Source organism: Erpetoichthys calabaricus, chromosome 5, assembly GCF_900747795.2.
Source record: "Erpetoichthys calabaricus chromosome 5, fErpCal1.3, whole genome shotgun sequence".
NCBI lineage: Eukaryota > Metazoa > Chordata > Cladistia > Polypteriformes > Polypteridae > Erpetoichthys > Erpetoichthys calabaricus.
The window spans coordinates 134,551,656-134,575,473 of NC_041398.2; the positions used below are offsets into that span (position 1 = coordinate 134,551,656).

Here is a 23,818-nt window from a genome sequence, read left to right on the forward strand (position 1 = left end):
GCATTTAATTTCAATTAAGGAGAGGAGGAAAGAGTGTTGTGAACACATTGTTTGTGGAAGAGTTACCTGTCAGACACTGGCACCAAAAAACTCTGATTCAGCATGTATATGATTCTGACTTTTTGTTCTCACTTTCAGCAAGTGAACTCAGTGAAGTGTAATTATGCCATTACAGTTTGTACTGTTAGGTTCCTTTTTATATTCAGAAGTGGGCAGCTCAGAATGTTTTGTAGGGCTTCCCTTTAATCCACGGCACTACAAAGAACACTGTAAACTACTTTCCCAAGGTGATCTAGACAAAAAAGTTGCATACATGTTTCTATGGATTTACATTTGACTATGTAATGTGAAAGATAGCACCTACATTTTGAACAAATTATTTCAGTATTTTCCAAGTTGAAGTTATTTTTTCACCAACATGATATATATGCATTTGATGCTCAAAATTGTGCTTTCTATAAATTTAAAAAAATATCTTGCCCACTCTGGCACTTTACAATGGATTGTATGGGGTACAAAGGAAAAGCTTAAAACTTAACCAAATATGTTCTATTTTCAACCCAAGACAACTATCAAGTATTGATTTGCCCCTTCCATGTTCATGACAACTGTATGGTTCTGGAATTGGTACTATTTTTCTGGTGGTAACTATACATTTTCTTTTCACTTGTGTGAATTCTTATGTTAATATGTAAGTAAATTAAAAAAAAAATCACAGGGCACAAAAAGTTCTCTGTGATTTTTGCATAGGAAGACTAAGTGCTGAGCTGTCTCACATGGCTGGTCTTCTTTTAAGATGGCTGAATCTCATTATATTGGTGTTTTTTTTCTTCAAAATGACTTGTGTAAACTATTTTACAATGTGTGTGTAATTGCAAGACATGATTGAATACTCACCAACTGTCTTGGCTTGAAAAATGGAGGGGATGTATTTGGTAAGCATTTTCCTTTCCTTGCCCCACCAACTGCAATGTAAAGCAACAGTGTGGGCTAAATACTGTTTAATTTATAGTGAGCAATTAACTTTAAAACACAATTTTATGTGGGAAATGCATATATACCTTGTTTCTGAAGAAATAACTTCAACTTGAAAAATATCAAATTTATCCTATAAGACCATTTAGACTGGTTGAATCTTGTAGCTGAGAGTTTTGCTTTTTTATGTGAGGTTATGGACAGAGGCTAAGTGTCCCATTCAGTATCTTACTTCATTCAAGCAGTTACTGTAACTAGTACAGTGGTGCCTCGGTTTGCGAGCATAATTCATTCCAGAAACGTGCTTGTAATCCAAAGCGCTCATATATCAAAGTGAATTTCCCCATAAGAAATAATGGAAACTCAGATGATCCTTACCACAACCCAAAAATATTCATATAAAAATGATTAATACAAAATATAAAGTAAAAATACGTAAAACAAATTAACCTGCAGTTTACCTTTGAAAAGAATCATGGCTGGTATGAGGGAGACAAGAGAGAGGAGAGGATGAGGAGGGTTATTGTGTAGGATGACTTTCACTCTAACTAATGGAATCGCTGCTATCTGTTGGCTCACTGGAATCTTTTTCTTTTTTTGCGACTTTAACAAGAAAACCTATCCAATGACAGTTGCTTTTGCCTAAAGAGTCACTACACTTGGACACAAAATACAAAATAAATGCATTACGCACTGTAAGGTTTCAAAATTCTTTGGGGATTCCCTCCCAACAGGACGACACGCGGAAGAGCGTCCCAAAGCAACCGCAGGCTCCCAGAGCTGTAACAATTTGCCATAAAAGCGAATCCGAAAAGATCGTGGTTGTGTTATAAGCGCCTGCCATTGAGGGGCACGGCCCTGCCTGATTGCTGTGTCTGTGTATAGGAGAGTGGCAGATCCCGCTACAATAAATAACCGTGCTGTTCCTGTTTCAAGCTGAATAAAGCTGGTTTTGCTAAAGTACTGAGACTCAGCCTCGTGTTTTGGGGTGCATGACAGGGACTTGCACGTTGCAGCACACACACAAAGGGTAACCATGCTATAGTAAACTATATGTTGACTATATGAGTGAGGCACGCCAACTGAGACTGAACATGGGAGACGATTACCCACAATCCAGCAGTGAGATCACATTGTGATCACGTGATGCTCGGCAAACAAAGCATATGTTCTACTCGTATTGCAAGACCTCGCTCGTTTATCAAGTTAAAATTTATTAAAAAATTTTAGCTTGTCTTGCAAAATGCTCGCAGACTAAATTACTTGCAATCCAAGGTTTTAATGTAATCTAATATGATGAAAATAATTTCACTTAATAAAGAAACAGGGTTAAGTGTTAGATGCAAGTGAGCTGTAGTCCTATCAGTAGTTGACATAACCTATACAAATATCACATGTAGCACTTAAGTCAAGAAGTATATGTACAGTGCATCCGGAAAGTATTCACAATGCATCACTTTTTCCACCTTTTGTTATGTTACAGCCTTATTCCAAAATGGATTAAATTAATTTTTTTCCTTAGAATTCTACACACAACACCCCATAATGACAACGTGAAAAAAGTTTACTTGAGGTTTTTGCAAATTTATTAAAAATTTAAAAAACTGAGAAATCACATATACACAAGTATTCACAGCCTTCGCTCAATACTTTGTCGATGCACCTTTGGCAGCAATAACAGCCTCAAGTCTTTTTGAATATTATGCCACAAGCTTGGCACACCTATCCTTGGCCAGTTTCGCCCATTCCTCTTTGCAGCACCTCTCAAGCTCCATCAGGTTGGATGGGAAGCGTCGGTGCACAGCCATTTTAAGATCTCTCCAGAGATGTTCAATTGGATTCAAGTCTGGGCTCTGGCTGGGCCACTCAAGGACATTCACAGAGTTTTCCTGGAGCCACTCCTTTGATATGTTGGCTGTGTGCTTAGGGTCGTTGTCCTGCTGAAAGATGAACTGTCGCCCTAGTCTGAGGTCAAGAGCGCTCTGGAGCAGGTTTTCATCCAGGATGTCTCTGTACATTGCTGCAGTCATCTTTCCCTTTATCCTGACTAGTCTCCCAGTCCCTGCCGCTGAAAAACATCCCCACAGCATGATGCTGCCACCACCATGCTACACTGTAGGGATGGTATTGGCCTGGTGATGAGCGGTGCCTGGTTTCCTCCAAACGTGACGCCTGGCATTCACACCAAAGAGCTCAATCTTTGTCTCATCAGACCAGAGAATTTTCTTTCTCATGGTCTGAGAGTCCTTCAGGTGCCTTTTGGCAAACTCCAGGTGGGCTGCCATGTGCCTTTTACTAAGGAGTGGCTTCCGTCTGACCACTCTACCATACAGGCCTGATTGGTGGATTGCTGCAGAGATGGTTGTCCTTCTGGAAGGTTCTCCTCTCTCCACAGAGGACCTCTGGAGCTCTGACAGCATGACCATCGGGTTCTTGGTCACCTCCCTGACTAAGGCCCTTCTCCCCCGATCGCTCAGTTTAGATGGCCGGCCAGCTCTAGGAAGAGTCCTGGTGGTTTCGAACTTCTTCCACTTACAGATGATGGAGGCCACTGTGCTCATTGGGCCCTTCAAAGCAGCAGAATTTTTTCTGTAACCTTCCCCAGACTTGTGCCTCGAGTCAATCCTGTCTCGGAGGTCTACAGACAATTCTTTTGACTTCATGCTTGACATGTTTGTGCTCTGACATGAACTGTCAACTGTGGGACCTTATATAGACAGGTGTGTGCCTTTCCAAATCATGTCCAATCAACTGAATTTACCACAGGTGGACTCCAATTAAGCTGCAGAAACATCTCAAGGATGATCAGGGGAAACAGGATGCACCTGAGCTCAATTTTGAGCTTCATGGCAAAGGCTGTGAATACTTATGTACATGTGCTTTCTCAATTTTTTTATTTTTAATTAATTTGCAAAAACCTCAAGTAAACATTTTTCACGTTGTCATTATGGGGTGTTGTGTGTAGAATTCTGAGGAAAAAAATGAATTTAATCCATTTTGGAATAAGGCTGTAACATAACAAAATGTGGAAAAAGTGATGCGCTGTGAATACTTTCCGGATGCACTGTAGCAAAGCATTACCTGCATCATTATTTAATTTATTTAAATTATTTTTGCTCATGTTGTTTTTATGATTTTAACTAATTTTCTTGTTGTTTAGGTTCGATTTATAAAGCCTTTTTTAAACACTGGAAATAAAATGTATATTTGAGGTCAGTGTATACTTCTTAAAAATGCTAGGATCTAGGATTTCATTGCTCCACCAACCTAAAAACAGCCATGTTGAAGTAATCGGGGACAAAATAGACTAATAAAAGGCATTTGTTACATTAATGACAACATAAAATAAAAGATGCTGAAATTGGAGTTAGAGTTAGGGTTGGGTTGTTTTCAAAGATTTAGAACTTGAATTACTTGTAATGAATTTAATGTCTAGTTAGAAGTATTAAATTATCATGGTATATTGTAATTTGCCACATAAAACTGGTTCCTAAAGTGTTTTTTTAATAAATTAAAAAAAAACACTTTGTCGGTTCTTGCAGTTTATAATGTGGCTCTGCGGAACCCCATGCCTAAAAACTTACCAAATACATCCATTTTTCAAGCCAAAAATGTTACTGAGTACTAATCACCATCTTATGAATTCACACATATTGCAAAACAGCATATTCATGTTATTTTAAGACGGAAAAAATCAAAAAGCAAACCATTGATGTGAGTCGGCCTTTTTAAAAGGAGACCATTTATGACTCTCATGTCTTTGCCACCTTACCAGTTTGTCATATAGACAGCTAAACACTAATAACAGAAAAAAATCACACTTATGATCACATATATTCTTTCACTATGAGGAAGATGCTGCTTGTAGTGGCTGGGTTAATAAAGCACATGTGTGGTTCAGTGAGAGAAAATATTAGGCTCACATAGCAGGTAATGAAGTGACAAGAACTGATGAGACTTTATAACATATATCCAGTGCTTAAACATATTAGTGTGTACTACCCCACATCAAACCCTGCATGCATCCATACATCCATCCATACTTTTGGGTAACTGAATAATTTATGAGTGATATAAATAAAGTTTGTACTATATTTTTTTTTCTTTTTGAGCATAACTAGTTTATATGTGGGTGATATTTTACCACTTTTCTGAGACAAATAATCAGAGCCTCCTGCCAGCTCAGGTGGGCTGAACCTTTAATTGAGCAAAATATTGTTGGAAGAGCTTGAGTTTCAGACTGGGTTTGCAGCTGACCTGAATAATGTGGGGCATTAATTTCAAGTACATATAGATATGCAGTCTGCTTTCCTTCTGTCCCAGTCTTATTAAGTGAAATCGGCATTTGTTAACAGAATATCAGGAGTGAATAAAAATGCCCTCCTTGACAGCTGAGCTATACTCGTATATTTTATTAGCTTGAAGAAATTTAGGGAAACAGATGGCACATTGAGATTCCATAAACAGGAGTTTTAGGAAAGCAGGTAGATTTTAGTGAAGTTTCATTCCTGTAGTTTACAGTTTTTATTATTAGTTCATTAAATTACCGGTAGTACATCATTGCTAAATGATACAGATGCAATAAGTCTTGTGTTTTTGATGCTGGTGCCTTTTCCTTTGCAGATGCATTTCATTGGAAAAACTAAATTCTTATTTAGTAATATTTAGTAATTTTCTCAAAATCAGGTCCATTTAGCTATTAAGGTTAGTTAATTTTAATGAGCTCAGTTCAAACACAATTATGGTTTACTTCGGCAAGACTTTATTGTCCCACCAGCTCTTCACATTTCTGTCTTCTTTTTTTTAGACTCCCATGTTATGGAAGTGCACAAATTGTGATTTGTACAATTGCATAAACTGTGTAGGCCTTTCGCAGCAGGTAATAAGACAAACTCTTAATCGAAGTTGACTTAACAATATAAGCAAAAACTTTTGTTTCCCATTTATTTCATCAATTAAAAGCTCCTAATGCAACCCTCTAATTTGCGTATCTTCTTCCCATCTCTCAGTAAATATTCTTTGCATTTACAGTAAAGCAATCTCAAATTTCAGTGAGTTGTAAATAATTCAGAACTCATAAGCCACAGAAGGTGTAGTTAAAACAGTATTTGTGTTTTGACAGAGCATTGCATGGGATGAACTGCTTGAGATAAAAAAAACCCCAAATATATAATTTTCTGAGTCTAGTGTGGTAGGCTTTCTGGAAAAATAAACAGTAAGGGAATTCAGTTCAACAAATCCATCATTTATTTCTATGGCCATGAAAAAATTTCACTTTTTTCAGACCTTAGATCCCTACCACTCTGTTCACCAGGGTCAGTCTTTGTGTTAGTCTTCTGGTAAAATATAGATTGTAAGTTTGCAGAAGGGATTCAAATATTCAGAGTTATTGCTTATTTTAGCAGTATTATAACCCCAATTCCAATGAAGTTGGGACGTTGTGTAAAACGTAAATAAAAACAGAATACAATAATTTGCAAATCCTTTTCAACCTATATTCAATTGAATACACTACAAAGACAAGATATCAAATGTTCAAACTGATAAACTTTATTGTTGTTTTGCAAATCTTCACTCATTTTGAATTTGATGTAGGGGTGGGCAGTATGACCAAAATTCTATATCACAGTATTTTTCTAAATTACCCCTATTTTTTTCCCCATGCATGAGTGGATGTTAACCACATTTCCCACTGCAATTACTGGCTAAGTATAACCTATTCCACTGTCAAGAGTATTGTACATTGTACAAAAAAAACATTGTAATGTGCACACAAGTATTAATACAGGTTTGCATTGCCCCATAAAGTGATAGTTTTCAAGGGGGGTGGCACTAATGGAGAAGGTATCACATTGCATGACAGATGCAGTCAAAATATAGAACCTTTTTATTGAACAAATTTTGCAAAAACTTAAACTATAATTTTGACAACATATTTTCAACCATACAAAGAGGCATTTAGACTTAGTAAAATATCCAGAAGTGCTTGTCAAAAGTTGTATTGCACTGAATATGTCTTAGAAAAGGAATAAATAGTAAATATTTTTTGTAAACCAACTACACTTTCTGTTAATGTTAACAATCTCTGTCCACTGACACGTTAAAGTGACTTTTTAAACAACTTTATCATCATTAAACTGCATAATATTTAAATTAATAAATAATAATAAAATAAATAATAGTATTATTACTGATAGTTGCACTATTACTTCAAGACTTCAAGCCCAGGTGCATTACACAGTATTCACCAAAATTCACCAAATTAAAATAAAATAAAACAAGTGCAACTTGGTGATGACATCTTTAACAACTGAACCATCATTTAGGCAAACTGCATTAATATGGACTTTGCTTCAAGCTAAGCTATATGCATAAATAATAAACCTGCGGTGAAGAAAAAAAAAAAACGGACACAGGGAAGAAAAAAACAAAATATATGTTGAGAATAAAGTCGACATTTCCACTTTATTCTCATAGTTTACTTCATAATTAAAGTAGAATGTCATAAACTAAACTTCTTCCTAAAATCAATGTTTAATTTACTAGATTTTGTCAAACCCCGTCATAAGCTAATGCAGCACATTAAATGCTTTGTGTTAAGTGTTCCCCGCCCCAGTTGTTAATCACTGCGCTTCTTAAACTGACTTCCTCCGCACTAAGAGGAGACAGCAATCACCGCACAGAATCCATTCACTTCATGATATTCCTGCTTTCTGAAAATTTAGAATGCTAAGATAAATACTTGATATCATTTTCATGATGAAATGCACTAAAGCAGGTATTACACATGCACGGTAGTGAGGCGGTAGTGCTGCTCCCTCGCAGTAAGGGGTCCCCAGGTGTATGCTCAGTGTAGAGAACTTTATGGCAGGTGTGACGAGGCTCCAAAAAACTGGATGTATGAATGGCTATCGCACAGGTTTAACTTAAATATTGTGTAAATGTTGGGTTTGTGATCTGGTGGTCGGAGACATGAACACAGAATTCAATGCATGTTCTTCTGAGCGGGCTTTCTTTATTGCATGCATGCTGTCTCTATCTGACGTACCAAAACCCCAGTTCCTGTCCTTCCTTTTTCTTTCACCACATAACCAATCACCACACGATAAACGTCTTTGTGAAATTAAAACTAGTTATAAACTTAGCCCACGGAGTGTTCAGAACTTTAAAAATATCTTCGTTATACATGTTTAATTATGCCATCCATTCAGAGTTGCGCCCATCTCTGAACGAGTCGCCAGCACATCGCAGGATGAATACAAGCAAAACATACACTAGCAGGGTCAATATAGCATAACAAAACCCCACATCCTACATGACTTTGAAAGGAAACTGAAGCACGCCGAGTAAACCCACCAGAAAAACATGCAAATGCAAGGCAGGGCACACCCAAGACACCTTTGCTGCAAGGCAGCAGTGCAACCTCCACGCTGCCGTGCCCCCATATGATTAATGCATGCTTTAATGCATTTCACCATGAAAATTATATTAACTATTTATCTTAGCATTCTAAATGTTCAGAGAGCAGGAAGATCATGAAGTGAATGTATTCTGTGCGGCAATCGCTGCCGGCGCCTCCTCTTAGTGCAAGAAGAAGTCATTTTAAGAATCTCGGAGAACACTTAACACAAAGCATTTAATGTACTGTATAACTTATGACGGGGTTTGAGAAAATCTAGTAAATTAAATATTCATTTTACGATGAAATTTAGTTTACGATGTTCTACTTTAATGACAAATTACGAGAATAAAGTCAACATGTCGACTTTAATCTTGACATAAACGGCGAGAATAAAGTAGAAATGTCGAGAATAAAGTGAACATGTCGATTTTATTCTTGTCATAAGCGTCAAGATTAAAGTGGAAATGTCGAGAATAAAGTCAACATGCCGTCACACTATTACACAGTACCCAGGTACATTACACTTTATTGAAAACAAATAAAACAAGTACAACTTGGCTTGCAGTATTATCCAGTAGTATAGAAACAGTATTTACACATCTGACCTTTTAAAACTAAAGTATCTCCAGGCAACGGACGCGACTCCTTTTTCTCGGCAAAAGTTCTTCTGTGTCATCATGTTCAACTTTATTGCCGGCAGCGCAATACCTACATCACCATACCTATTTAGTGATGTGGCAGTGAAAAAGAGCCCACGTGCAACAAATCTGTGTTTAGCGGTGTAGCAGTGAAAAAGGTCCCCACTTGAACAGTTTCCCGCTGCGCCACGTTCCGAACGTTGTTTAGGCAATTTAAACTGGTGTTGCGGTATAAGAAAAATCCATATCATAAAAAAAATAAAAAACGGTTTTCGGTATGAACCGGTATACCGCCCAGCACTAATTTGATGCCTGCAACACGTTCCAAAAAAGCTGGGACAGGGACATGTTTACCATTGTGTTATATAACCTTTCCTTTTAACAACACTCAATAAGCGTTTGGGAACTGAGGACACTAATTGCTGAAGCAGTGTAGGTGGAATTCTTTCCAATTCTTGCTTGATGTACAATTTCAGTTGCTCAATAGTCGGAGGTCTCCGTTGTCGTATTTTGAGCTTCATAATGCACCACTTTTTCAATGGGAGACAGGTCTGGACTGCAGGCAGGCCAGTCTAGTACCCGCACTCTTTTACTACGAAGCCACGCTGTTGTAACACATGCAGAATGTGGCTTCGCATTGTCCTGCTGAAATAAGCAGGGACGTCCCTGAAAAAGACGTCGCTTGGATGGCAGCATATGTTGCTCCAAAACCTGTATGTACCTTTCAGCATTAATGGTGCCTTCACAGATGTGCAAGTTACCCATGCCATGGGCACTAACACACCCCCATACCATCACAGATATTGGCTTTTGAACTTTGCGCTGATAACAATCCGGATGGTCCTTTTCATCTTTGGCCCGGAGGACACGATGTCCATGATTTCCAAAAACAATTTGAAATGTGGACTTGTCAGACCACAGCACACTTTTCCACTTTGCGTCAGTCCATCTCAGATGAGCTTGGGCCCAGAGAAGCCGGTAGCATTTCTGGGTGTTGTTAATATATGGTTTTCGCTTTGCATGGTAGAGTTTTAACTTGCACTTGTAGATGTAGCGACGAACTGTGTTAACTGACAATGGTTTTCTGAAGTATTCCTGAGCCCACGTGGTAATATCCTTTACAGAATGATGTTGGTTTTTAATGCAGTGCCACCTGAGGGATCGAAGGTCACGGGCATCCAGTGTTGGTATTCGGCCTTGCCGCTTACGTGCAGAGATTTCTCCAGATTCTCTGAATCTTTTGATGATATTATGGACAGTAGATGATGAAATCCCTAGATTCCTTGCAATTGTATGTTGAGAAACGTTGTTCTTAAACTGCTGGACAATTTGCCCACGCAGTTGTTCACAAAGTGGTGAACCTCGCCCCATCCTTGCTTGTGAACGACTGAGCCTTTTGGGGATGCTCCTTTTATACCTAATCATGACACACACCTGTTTCCAATTAACCTGTTCACCTGTGGAATTTTCACAACAGGTGTTTTTTGAACATTCCTCAACTTTCCCAGTCTTTTGCTGCCCCTGTCCCAGCTTTTTTGGAACGTGTTGCAGGCATCAAATTCAAAATGAGTGAAGATTTGCAAAACAACAATAAAGTTTATCAGTTTGAACATTCGATATCTTGTCTTCGTAGTGTATTCAATTGAATATAGGTTGAAAAGGATTTGCAAATCATTGTATTCTGTTTTTATTTACGTTTTACACAACGTCCCAACTTCATTGAAATTGGGGTTGTACAATAATGTATATATTTTTTTCTTATTTATTCCCTGTCTTTCTGAAATTTGAATACTTGGCCTTACCATACCTATCCACAAATTTGCAATAATATGCGCCATTAACAGATGTCATTAATGGGTTTTCACTTTGTCACATGCAGACTTGGCCCAGAATGTTTGCATTTGGTAATATTTTTGTTACTCCATAATTAAAATTCTACAGCAGACTATTCCAGACATGGTTGTGAAGATAATATTTTTCAAAGTACTTTGCAGGTGTTACTTGATGATAAATTATGTGCTCACCACCCCCTTATGTGCCCCTTCCTTGTGCTTATTTAGATTAAGCAATAACTGCATTCATGAACAGCCTCTAGAAGTTTTGATTCTGAGCATGCTGAAGTCCACTGTCTTTTCTAAATTCTTGATTTGATCAAAGAAAATGGTAAGAAATAGGTAAAACCTCTGGGTTAAATGCATTTGATAGTGTGGCTTTTACATGAGAATTACAGTATGGAAAGAATGGAAGAAACATTAGCATAGATGTTGGAATGTAAGTAATGGCAAAATCCTCATCTGCAATATTGGAACAGAAAAGGATCTTTGGGCTATGCCAAAATTTCTAGGAAGAGTGCCAAATCTGATATTGACAAATAAAGCTATTATTGATTCTTCTGTGGAAAACATCTTCCGACAGTTGCAAGACATACCACATTGGTCAGTGTTTGTCTGAAGTTGTCTAAATAGTTGTGTGCATGTTCAAAAAACAAATAACTGACAGCCTTTCACACAACTGAAGCAATGTTAATATTTGGCTGCTTTAGTAGTCCAAGAAAACAATTTATAATATACAGTAAATGAGAAAATGAGTAACTAAATAGTTTTATTTCGGAATAACTACTGTATCTTTCTTCTTTCTACTAGTCCTAATCACTGCTTCCCCTTATTTTAAATGGTTTAGCAGTCTGTCACATCTTGATCTTTTGTTTAGAAATTAAGTAGATTTCCGCTCTACACCCACTCAAAGTGACTCACATGGAAACAAGTCTGTCCTTCTCCTGGCTCTGCCTATGAAAATGTGAGAAGCTGCCTTATCCATTTATTTCATTCAGGTATGTTGGATCTCCTCTTACAGCTGTTTTATCAATTTTGGCCTGTAGTGGGTTTATACTTTTGTTCTGCTAAATTATTGCTGCAGCTGTTTTATTTATTTATTGAAAATCATAGTAAAAGCTAGTAAAAGGGAGACAAACTGAAATTATAAAAACATCCACTGACAAAACTCAATCCCAATGACCCATCCAAGTTCATTCTTTACTCCATTATAATTTAGATGGGATGAATACAGTTAGGTCCATAAATATTTGGACAGAGACAACTTTTTTCTAATTTTGGTTCTGTGCATTACCACAATGAATTTTAAATGAAACAACTCAGATACAGTTGAAGTGCAGACCTTCAGCTTTAATTCAGTGGGGTGAACAAAACAATTGTATAAAAATGTGAGACAACTAAAGCATTTTTTTAACACAATCCCTTCATTTGTATTTTGCTATAACTGTATTTTGTTGCCGTCATATACACACACAAAGAGTCCTGTCCTTGAATTCCTCCTCTATTTTTACCTGCTGTAGATGGTGGTGGTGGTGGTTATCACATTTTTTTCCCTGAATAGTAAATTAATTTCATATTCTTTTTTTGGCAGTAGAACATTCCCTAATCTTTTGTGACAACCCAACTTATCCAATGACCTTCTTTTGGATCTAACAGACCTTTGTATTACCCCTATGATATTTGATGCTAACAAAAATTAGTTTGTGTACAAAGAACTAGCATGTTTTAGTTAAAAATTGTTAGTAATACACTGCTGACAAGGAAGGCCTCCCTTTCATTGTAAATAATCAAGAACTTGTATATTTTCTTTTCCCATAGTTAATTCATTTTTATGCATGAGTTTGAAACAGTGCTCCTAGACAGCCTTTAGAGTTTCTAACACATACTTCACAGCGTAATAATAGTACAAAGATATTTTATGTAAACAATATAGTTACAATCTTCATTTAACTATGTAAAACAACTGGCATCAACACATAAAAGGAGTATCCAAAAAAAGGAAACCTGGCTGTTATCAGCTTAAGTCATTTGCACTGCATATAATACAGATAGTTCCTCCAAGATACGTGCCATTTCCAGCATAGCAGATAAACTAGATTTGCATCAGTTTGCTTTCCATGCAAATAGATCCATGGAGAATGCAATTTCTAAAGCTATAATCCATGCAGCACTAGCACACTTTGACAAGAATCATATTTAGGAAATTATTGACTTTACTTTGGATTTCAACACCATTATTCTTCTGAGTCTAGCAGTGAAGTCCAGGGTATTTGGACTTAACACCACCTTGTGCAACTGGATCCAGGACACCTGCCTGGGGGACCTGTCAGGCTAAGAGTTAACTCCAGAGAACCTCAGGGCTGTGGACTGAGCTTATTGCTGTTAATCCTTATGCATTATTATGTTGCCAAGTGTGACACAGCTGTGACACTAACTTTGTTGATGATGCAACAGTATTCTGGCTGATTACCAGTAGTAAGGAAATGGGCTGTAGGAAAGAAGTTAACTTAACGGTGCAATGACAACGGTCAATACCAATGTGTTAGGAAAACAACATTGGCTTCACTTTTTGAGAAAACAGTTGAAAGTCAGTCTGTTATCCACTAATGTCTGAAGATAGTTTACACAAGGAAGATGCATACTGAGTAAATCCATCATGCTCCGTTATGGTGAACCATTAGACTCTGAAATGGTCGGTGAAGAAGGCCCAGTTCATCAGTGGAACCCTACCCAATTCATACAAGACGTTTTTGACTGGAGATGCTTTTATTACAGTTAGCTTATTTCATAATTAAACTGCATTATGTAATCGTACCACATCCTGCATTGTCATTGCATTTTGTATGTGTCTACACCAGTGGGAGTAATGCCAAATAGTTTTCATTGTATTGTAAGGGACAACAAAAATAAATTTAACCAAAACTAAAGTGAAAAGGTGACACTGGGACTGATAAATATAAGGGTATAAGACACACGTAATGGTAACAGATAAGACTACAGGTTTTAAGAAACCTTGTATACTAACATAAGTACAGTATGTGGTTGTTCTTTCAAAGTTAAAGGAATAAATTCTTAGCTCACATTTATTGAATCAACATATTCCAGTTCTACAGACACAGGTAGTCAGAGCCTAAACCAGTCCCATCAAATACAAGATAGGAACCAACCATGGACAGCTTCTTAGTCTATGGCAGTGCAAACTCACACTTTAGAATGAGTTTCACACTTTACAACAGGCCACTTTAGAGTTAATATAGTGTCTTTGAGATGTGCCAGGAAAGCCAAAGTATCTGGAGAAAAACATCATTTTTCACTTTTTAGGTAAATTTGCTTTCTTTGAGGAAGACAGACACCTAGATATTTTGCTTGTTAAGTAAACATGAAAATAAGAGTTTCACTTTAATCTGTTCATACCAGAATTACTATATGATTCGTATGTGGCAACAGAACAAAAAAAATTAAATAACATTAGCTAATCCAATTAATGAAAAAGGTACTAAAAAGTGAGTAAGTGTAATTGTTATTATGAATTACAACTTCAGTGATTATAGTTTAGAAAGAATAAGAGCTACACAAAAATATACAAGATCTGCCATCTACAGTATACTTATTTATATTTAGTCATTCAGATGATACACCTTTTTTGTATTGACTTGGAATATAAGAAAAAGATATAATTTGTTGGTATGATAGAAAAAATACTGTACTCAGCAAGCAAGTCAAATAAATTTTCAATTTATAGTTAAACAATTGGTAAATACTGTAATGATTAGTTGATATTGTTTCAAATTGTAAATGTTGGATTAAATATCTCTGCTTGGCTGTCTTTATTTATATCCATGCACAGCCATCATTATTTGAGATGCCACTCCTGCAAATACATCTTAGTTTGCTTTTAGTAGACACCTCCACATTGCATCTTTTTATGCCATAGCTCAAAAAATACTGTACATAATAAAAACTGCTATGCCTATGCCATCACAGTAGTACAGTAATTAATCCTACTATTTCGTGAATCCTGGGTTCAAATCGTGCACCCTGACCTTGTGTTCTTGTGTTTCTGTGGGCTTTACTCAGGATGCTCTGGTTTTCCTCCTTCATCCCCAAAATGTGATGGTTAAGTTCATTAATGGTTCCAGATTGGCCAAGTGTGATTGTGCGTGAGTGGGCCCTGTTTTCTACCTAACGCTAACCGCTATCAGGATACAGTCTGTTGTCCTGCGACTCTGAATTATATTAAGGGTTGGAGAATATTGTGTAGCCCACATACTGTATTTTACTATGTGTAGAACTTTTATAACAATAAAAAATTGGTGAAAGTGAATGCCATGGTGGAAGTAAAAATAAAGTTAGTTATTGTAGTGTTGAATTTTCCTGAGTGAAATGATATTATATTACAGATCTTAAAGCAACTCAAAGCAAACCACAAGCAATGTTATGTTTTTGTTGTCAACAAATTGCAGAAGTTAGATTAATAGTGCCCTCTACTGGAGTATTTTCATTTTATTTTTGTCATAAACTTGGTACTATAAATTAATGATGCACCCCTCGTCCTTCATTTTTTGAGATGTACATCTATACACAGCAGCACATATGGTACTGCACATATCCAGTGTTAGAGGTGAATGATTAATACTTCATTTTTTGTATAACTCTTTGCTGTATGATTACAACAAAACATAGCCGTATAAAAGACCAACCAAATAATAATAATAATAATAATGACTTGCATATTTAATTTGCTGCAGTGCAGTTATTATAGTCAAGTTATTATACCTTATTATAATTTGTATTCTGTTATTTTCGCGTGATTTTAAAATATAATGTGAATGAATTCCTATTTTGTTTTGAATACATGTATAGTTTTACATACCAGTTTTATTTTCTGTTAATTTATTAAATTAATTTTAGAACCAGGCTGTTTTCAAACAAATTAGCTTTACTCTAACTTTAATGTGTTTTTTGTCTGTCCATGTCTTTTCAAATTTTTCATATTTTTGTTATGATTGTTGTCGAGCCTGTGCCTATCCAGGGAGCAGTAATTAAGCATAATTAATGGAGTAAAAGAGTAGTGAACAAAGCATTAATTATTTAAATCAGAAACTCCTCTATCTATCTGTCTGTCTGTCTGTCTGTCTGTCTGTCTGTCTTTGCCAGTAGATGATTCCCCATCAATAAAAGGAATTCACCAATTATTATACTATAGTAGACTTATAATATGCTTTCATAACATGCACATTAGTTAAGAAGTGTAGGTCAATATAAAGTGCAAGCAATGGCTCAGTACCCATCATAGAGTAAAAGATTAACACTGCCATGGCAGTAAGGAGACTCATCATAGAATGTAATGGCTTCTGCCAGAAATTATCTCATATAGCACGCTTCACAGTGGCTGATCAGACTATAGCCAGAATGACATGCCCATGGAGGCTAGTGCTTTATTAGATGTCCATCTCATAACTACTGTCTACTGTTTTCTCTGTGTTAGATGTTTGAAAATGATTTCTGTAGCTTCACCAGTGAGTTTTTCAATCTGATACTGTATTTCAATAATATATTGTCTGTAAAGCACTCTGTCATGGTATATACACAGAACGGTGCCATATAAATGAACAAGTGAATAACTGATTGGTAACAATCTGATACGTGATCTGTAGTATTAAGGAGAATCTTCTTTTCTGAGGCTTGTAATATTACTAAAGGATTACATTAATATCTTACATCATGTTGTTGGTTCAGTTCAACTATTTTTATATAATCTCTATTATGGGCTACTTAGAAAGCATGGCTTGTTATTTACACCTTACATTTTCTAAAGAAGATGATCAATAAGACATTAAATTTTTTCCTTTTTATTTTATAAAATCAGGGGGATTTGTATGAGCACAGAGGAGAATACTGCTCAGGCCACCCCCACAATCTACATTCCAGTTGACTAAAGTCTGTCCTGGACCTGCCAATATTTTTGCTGGATACAGCAAACTGTAAAAACACATTTCAGCACTTGGCAAGTCAAACAAGTGTCCTTGATTTAATCACAAGACATACTTTCAGAATTAAAGTATTGCTACCAACTTCTTTGAAGTCAACTGCAATGCCATTTTCATTAGAGAATACAAAGTCACTTTAAGATATAGCTGTGGCATAAACACATCAATTTTGTCATCTGATCTTCTTTTATATGAAAAGTTTCTAATACAGAAAGCACTGGTAAATAAAGTGCTATGTCAGGTAATGTATAAATGGAGCAGTCCATCAACTGCTTTGCTCACAACCAAGGTGTCCATTTAAGCAGATATTTCTCAAGTCAGCATTTCAAGAAGTGACAGGTAAGCAAGCTATTTCTATACTGTTAACTACCTATCCTGTCTAATGGGGAAGTACACAATGAGCATCTCTGTTAAGTTGTTCGGCTTTTAGCCCATTCGTGTCTCTTTGACCTCTAAGCTTGCGTACATTTAGCTGCTCTTAAAAGCTGCACTAGGCAAACAGTCGTGTCTGCTGCAATATTTGCCAATAGCAGTTACCTAACCATTTATCAGTGGTCACTGAACACATTGGCAGCTGTTACAGGAGTGAATGTCTGTCTATGCGTGTGTGGCTCTATGTGTTTGTCAGATATCTGTGAACATACAAGGTTAGTCTAACTGAGCATGCTTCCCCTCATCTGAGGGCCTCTGTGTTGACTGAGAACCAACATTTTTTGGCACACCATTGCCTCCAACTGTCTGAGTCTAAGCCAATCTACATTATTGACAGTAATTGTCAGTTTTGCAGTTGTGTTCAATGGCTGGTATTGGTCAATATCCTGTGTGTATTGGAGGCCAAGTTCATAATATGACTGGACAACAGAAAGAGGGAGTGAAAAGAGAGAGAAACTGTAAGCAAGAATGAAGGAGGCTTAAAAATAGACACTGTGGTGCTGTGCGTCAGCAGAAAGATGCAGCATCTGAAGATGAACCTTTTTTTAGTTGCAAATACGAACCCCTCTTCCTTCGTCAATCTCAGCTTGTACTCTCTGTACCCTCTGGGCTTTGTCTGTGTGTGAGTAGCCTATAACACATTTCTGTTCCAGAAGTGCACTGAAAAACAATTTTTTCGGAAGTAAATAATTCAGGTAAGTTATATTGATTCTGAAAATTGTTACTAGTGAAATTAACCATTTATATGTTCAGATAATTATTTTAAAATAATTCCATTTTTTAAAGTGATCAGTTTTTAGTGGTTGTAAAGAGATTACTCATGCCCACAAATAAAATTTTGACTAAATGAATAGGAAATAATTGCAGTACTTGGGTCAAGCGCCTCTCAAAGGTGTCTTTGTACATATTATAAGGATGTGTCGTGCCTACAAAATGTGCAAGTAATTCAGATTTTCTAAATTAATTAAATGAAACATCCAAGTTAACACTTATGGAATAGTATGGTATGTTTTATAATAAAAAATGGTTTCTTAAATCACTTAGTTTCAGTATATTATGGTAGATACTATCCTCTCATAGTAAAACTGAGCTTTTTATCAATTGATAGGTAGATGGATTATGACACACTTAGCATGCTGCAGAAGTTAGAACTCAGTACTCCATCTGAGAAACGAAAATGTGTGTGTTTGGAATAATACAGCATGTTACTACAAGAATTGGATTTTTTTTATTTTGTAACACGCAATCATAAATTGAATTTAGCTGGTTTGCGAATGTTCTCTTAATTTATTATCTTTGTTTTAAAAAAGTCACCAAGTCCTCCAACACTCTGAATTGGATTATTTGAGCTTTTAATGGATGGATCAATGAATGGATGGATGGATGGATTTTTTTTTCTATCCAAAAATATGCATATCTTATAATATTTTCATGTTTCTATATCTTTCTGTGTAATTTTTTGACTTTCTTTTGTGTTATCATAATTTCTCAGTCCTACTACTAATTTTCTGGTTGACACCATGTGCTGATTATTCCATCTGCTTGGTATCACATAGTGCCTTATTGCCCTCAAACTCAACTTATTTCAGTGGCCTGTATTACTTTAATTAATTTTTTCCATTTCCCCACAGGCAACTTTTAATTACATTTTATTATTCCATTTGTTCTCTATCTGCTGTAAGCAAAGCAAAAATATTGTACAGTTTTTCACCTTGTAGCACTCCCTATCTCTATTGCACAAACGCATAATGAATGGAATTGTGTTAACATGCTTTTCTGTAACTTATTGTTTCTCACTTTAAGAAGTGCAATGATTGTGTTCATGTATACAGTATAAATGTATCGACTTACTGTATGTACTCAAAGAGCTTCTGTAAAAGCCTAATTTCCCATGGGGAAAAATAAAGTTCTATCCAATTGTACTTCACAATTTTGGTCATATCAGCACTCACATGTTGTCAAAAATACACACAATCAATTGGTACAAAGACATCTCATGTCATGGTGAATCTGCATCTCACATTATGTCACTTTTTCCTCACTGATCCAGACTAGAATGCAGTTAATTCGTGTTGGAGGATAAAATATGTATTCTGTGTTTTGTACACCCAAGCTCTGACCTTGTGATCTAAGGTAATAATGTGTGCCTCATCACTGAGGAATATGTACTGTAATAATTTGTAGCAAGTCGTGTAGGACCCACTAATTGACTGTGCTGCAGAAAGCAATATTTTTTTTAATATTGCTTTGTGATTTACTTAAAATATGTTAGTCTGTTGAGTTCAATTGGTATCTTAAACTTTGTGAGACCAAGAGAAATACTCAACTATTCAATATGCTTTAATGTACTGCAAGTTTATTTGCATTTCATAATGTGTATATATTCAGCTAAATCATGGTAAAACAATTTCTGTTTGAATTGTAGGTGATGGGTTTTTACTTATTTATTATTATAAAACTAAAATTACATAGGTTCATTTGATTCTATTAACTGTATATACATAAAATTAAAACATAGGTGTGCATTGTGGGTTTCGTTATGGTTCCAGTTTCTTTAAAGCAGGTTGGGCTAGTATACATGAAAAAATCATGGTTCCACGTCTTACCGAGAATGACTGAATAATGCTTGCATAAAATGTTTCTGCTTTAGGAAAGCATTAATATTACAGAGAGTAATTTTATGAGAATTAAGAGACTCTGTTGTATTTAATTTTAAATTAACCATTATTTCAGAAAAGAAAAGCTTTCCATGTGTAAGTTATTGTGATGTGCAAAATGATGAGGTACAGTATTTAGTTTATGTACAAAAATGTAAAAAAAGTGAGGAAGAATTGTTTGCTGCACAATACTTTTATTTTCCATATTGCATTTGGGTATAACAAATTAAAATTTTTACCATGAGAATTCTGAAATGAATTTATTATAAAATTCTTGAAATGAATTTATTAAGGAAATTCTAAAGAACAAAATGTATATTAATAGATGCAGTGATTTCTTTCTACAAAAGCAAATGTAATTCTTCCTGTTACCACACTTGGGCTGCATGCTGGGATATTGGTTAATGCTTCACTGGTCCAAGGGTCTGGTTTTGAATCCTATCCCAGTAATTTTTATTGTGGGATTTGTACAATCTCTCCATTCCTGTGTGCATTATTATATGGAATCTTTTTCTTACTATAGTCCAGATTTATGCCTCCTAGTTTGACTATCATCGTATTAGTCAGCTTAGTGTGATTGAGTGTGGATGTGTGAGTTTGCACTGTAATGAATTACCTCCAGGGTTCCTGTGTCCAGTGCAGCCAGTTTAGGCTATGGCCTCCTGTGAACATGCTATTTGAGTAAGGTATTCGAACAAAGGCTTTCTGAATGGATGTTCTAACAGTGGATTAACACTACCAAATTAAGCATCCTGCCAAGCCTACACAATGCTAACTCTTATTTATGAAGCTAATGCTAAGGATTTTTTTTTCTAAATGTTGGACTATGCCCCACTATGTCTTATTTTTTTTGTAGGACTTACTACAATTTCACGTTTCCTTTCTTCTTAGTAGTATGCCCTTTAATTTCCCTAACATGATATACTGAATACAACATAGCATAACATTGATACATAGACAACAATCAGTTACAATATTCAAACCTAGGAACTGAATCCTTGAAACTGCAGGCTAACCACTGTCCTAACTTACCACCCAATTTGAATATGTGTTCTTTCTTTCTTTCTTTCTTTCTTTCTTTCTTTCTTTCTTTCTTTCTTTCTTTCTTTCTTTCTTTCTTTCTTTCTTTCTTTCTTTCTTTCTATTGCTCTTACATTTAAATTCACCCTTTTTATACATTTGAGATTTAAATTGTTTTAAACTTTTTGTATAATCAGATTAAGACTTATTTGTTTTTGTGAATGAGCTTGTTTCACCTGTTCCCACTATGTCTTATATTTTTTAAGACTCACACATTTCCTTTCTTCTCAGTGGTCTTTCCTGTAATTTCCTGTAATTTGAATATACTGTACTAACATAACATTCTTAAAGACACTTAATTCAATCCCAGCAGCACTGAGTGCAAGGCAAGGAAGAGCCCTTGGTAAGGAATCATTCTATCTGAGGGCCCACTTATGCAAACACCTTCACTTGCATTTGGGCCAAAGTAGACTTGCCAATTAATGAAACCTACAGGTATTTTGGAATGTGGGAAGAAAACTGGGATACAGCTTATTTTTGAAAATCTATATAGAAATAATGAATAGTGAAACAGTGAAAATTCCACATGCACCATTAAAACTTCGATCATCACGAAGCACTGCAACAATTTAAATTTGATCTCTATTTGCAGTATTTATGTGTATTGGTCTTATATTCATATTCAGTGCCAGTCAGTCTTTTCATAAATATGAGTTTGAATTTGTCTTTCACTTTTATGCACATCTGGATTTATGCTTAATCGTTGCTATTTCTTGTAAATGAGCTCTGCTGTGTTGTTCCTAACATGTTTTATTTTTTTGAAACTCTTACCACCTTGACCACAACTCTCATTTCCACAACTATTACCATTTTATGTAAAATGTTTAGAATAAAAATTCCATTATGTTATTATCTTAAGTGCCTAACTTACAGTCTCTCATTCCCTTGCCAAATAATTTTGTGGTCATGGCTTAATTTCACATGTATTCACTGGTATATTTTGATCCAGATATTTTTGTGTAATTTTCTATGGAGAGATATGTTTTATGTTTTTCTGACATCGTACAGTTTGTGTAAACAGCCTGCTTTTGTGGCTGCAGTTTTGTTTTTCCAAAATTATCCCAGTTTATAAATGATTGCATCAGGAGTGGATAGCTAATAACAAAATTGTTCTTGTAACTCATCTAAATTGTTTTTTATTCAGTGGCAGAATATTATTTTGATTTGGATGACTGGTCTTAAATGGATTTTCTGATTGTGACTTTTTATCAAGTGGGCATAAGGAGTTTTGTGCTATGTTTACTATTTCTTGCATTAATTTCAGATGTCTGTCATTTTTCTATGTATTTCTACAACATTGCTAGAAATAGATTTAGATACGTCTGAATTAATAGCTGCTAATGTTAAGAATTAGAAACTTGTTAGGAGTGTTTTTTTGATATAGAAGAAGTTCTTATCAGGTATATTTTCCTTTCGGGTCAGGCCTTATTATGCAAGTACCATGTTTTAGTAGAAGAATACTTATGAAGTGGATGGATGAATGGATGAATGTGAGTAAAAGAATTCTATGCATATGGTTCTTTGTTTAATAGATAATAAAGGAAAATATACTGTACATTCTTGATGTATGGCCAAGCACTGTAAGTATTTGAACTGTTTTGATAATATTTGTGTTTCCTCTATAAATCTTTTTGATATCATTCATACCTACTGAGCTATGCAATTTAAGCTTGCTAGTTAAGTAAAACCATGTGAAGGCCTTTGTGTGATTCCTGGACTGTATCTTTTGATTAATTGGCGTTACTAGCATCTTCATATTTAAGTCATGATTGAAAAGTTCATCAACTTCTAGGGATTTCATGTAATTTTTTTCAAAATGTTTGCTTAATTGATGCCTAGAGCATGCTGAGTATTTCAGTTTCCCCGCTTTAGGCATCACCAGTGGGCATGCCATACTAATGCACCATGTTCGCTATGCTACCAATCTAGTTTCTTTTGGGCTACTGAACTTAAATGAAAATTTTGTGGGGATCATTCTATAAAACCTTAAAAAGAAATGCAGTGCATGACACCATGTGTACACGAAAAGCAAAGTTTTTGCTGTTAGTTTTGCCGCTTAGATTGTGCTTAATAAATACATATGTGACCAGTCAAGTTACGCAATATGAAAGCTTACATGTGATGAACCATGCTGTTAGTAATACAGCAAAGTTGGTGACTACATTATATATTTGTGGTCATATCAAACTCATTGTGTGCTATAGTGGTTATCATCAGGGAACCTTTGTATAACTTTAGTTATAAAAAAGTAAAATGTCTCTGTGGAAGTATCTGCCTACTCTGGGCACATGATTGGATATGGTAGTCTGAATGACTATCAAATAATTTGCCAGTCAGTTTTGACTTTACACAGCACCATTAATAGCATGCACCATCACACTTTATACAGTTAATGGGATCATCTTATATTATGAAGCAAAAGCAAACTGAACAATACAACCTAAAAAACACTGAATTCGAGAAATTTAGCAGAAGCAAGTGGCCCTTAGAATTACACAATCCAGACTTCAGATTTTTCAATCGCCCATAACAAAAGGAAGATGAGAAAAAAAAAACAAGATAAAGCTACAAACCAGGTTACATACCTAAAATAATAGAGTAAGTAAGTAAGAAGGTAACAGAGAGATCAAGCAAAGCTACAGCATAAAAAAATAAAAATTTCTGTGCAAAGTAACAAAACTGCATCTTTTCTGGATAAAGTTTATAAAGCTGACCCCCAGGTTAGTATTGTGCAGTAAGAAGTGACTATACACTAAATTGTATTAATGATGGGAAATGGAATCTGAGGAGATATTATTTAAAAAAAGCTACA

The 23,818-nt window shown here is 35.7% G+C and overlaps 1 protein-coding gene across 13 annotated transcripts in view; it reads left to right on the forward strand.

The window, feature by feature from the left end:
* The window catches only part of slc7a2 (solute carrier family 7 member 2), a 277,877-nt gene that overhangs the window by 161,473 nt on the left and 92,586 nt on the right, over positions 1-23,818 (forward strand). Inside the window, exon 1 of one of the 13 annotated variants that reach the window (XM_028802070.2) lies at positions 17,607-17,964. The exons of the other annotated variants lie outside the window; for them this stretch is intronic. The gene's annotated coding sequence lies outside the window, so the exon portion shown is untranslated. Of the gene's footprint in view, positions 1-17,606; positions 17,965-23,818 lie in introns of those variants that run through there. 13 annotated transcript variants of the gene reach the window in all.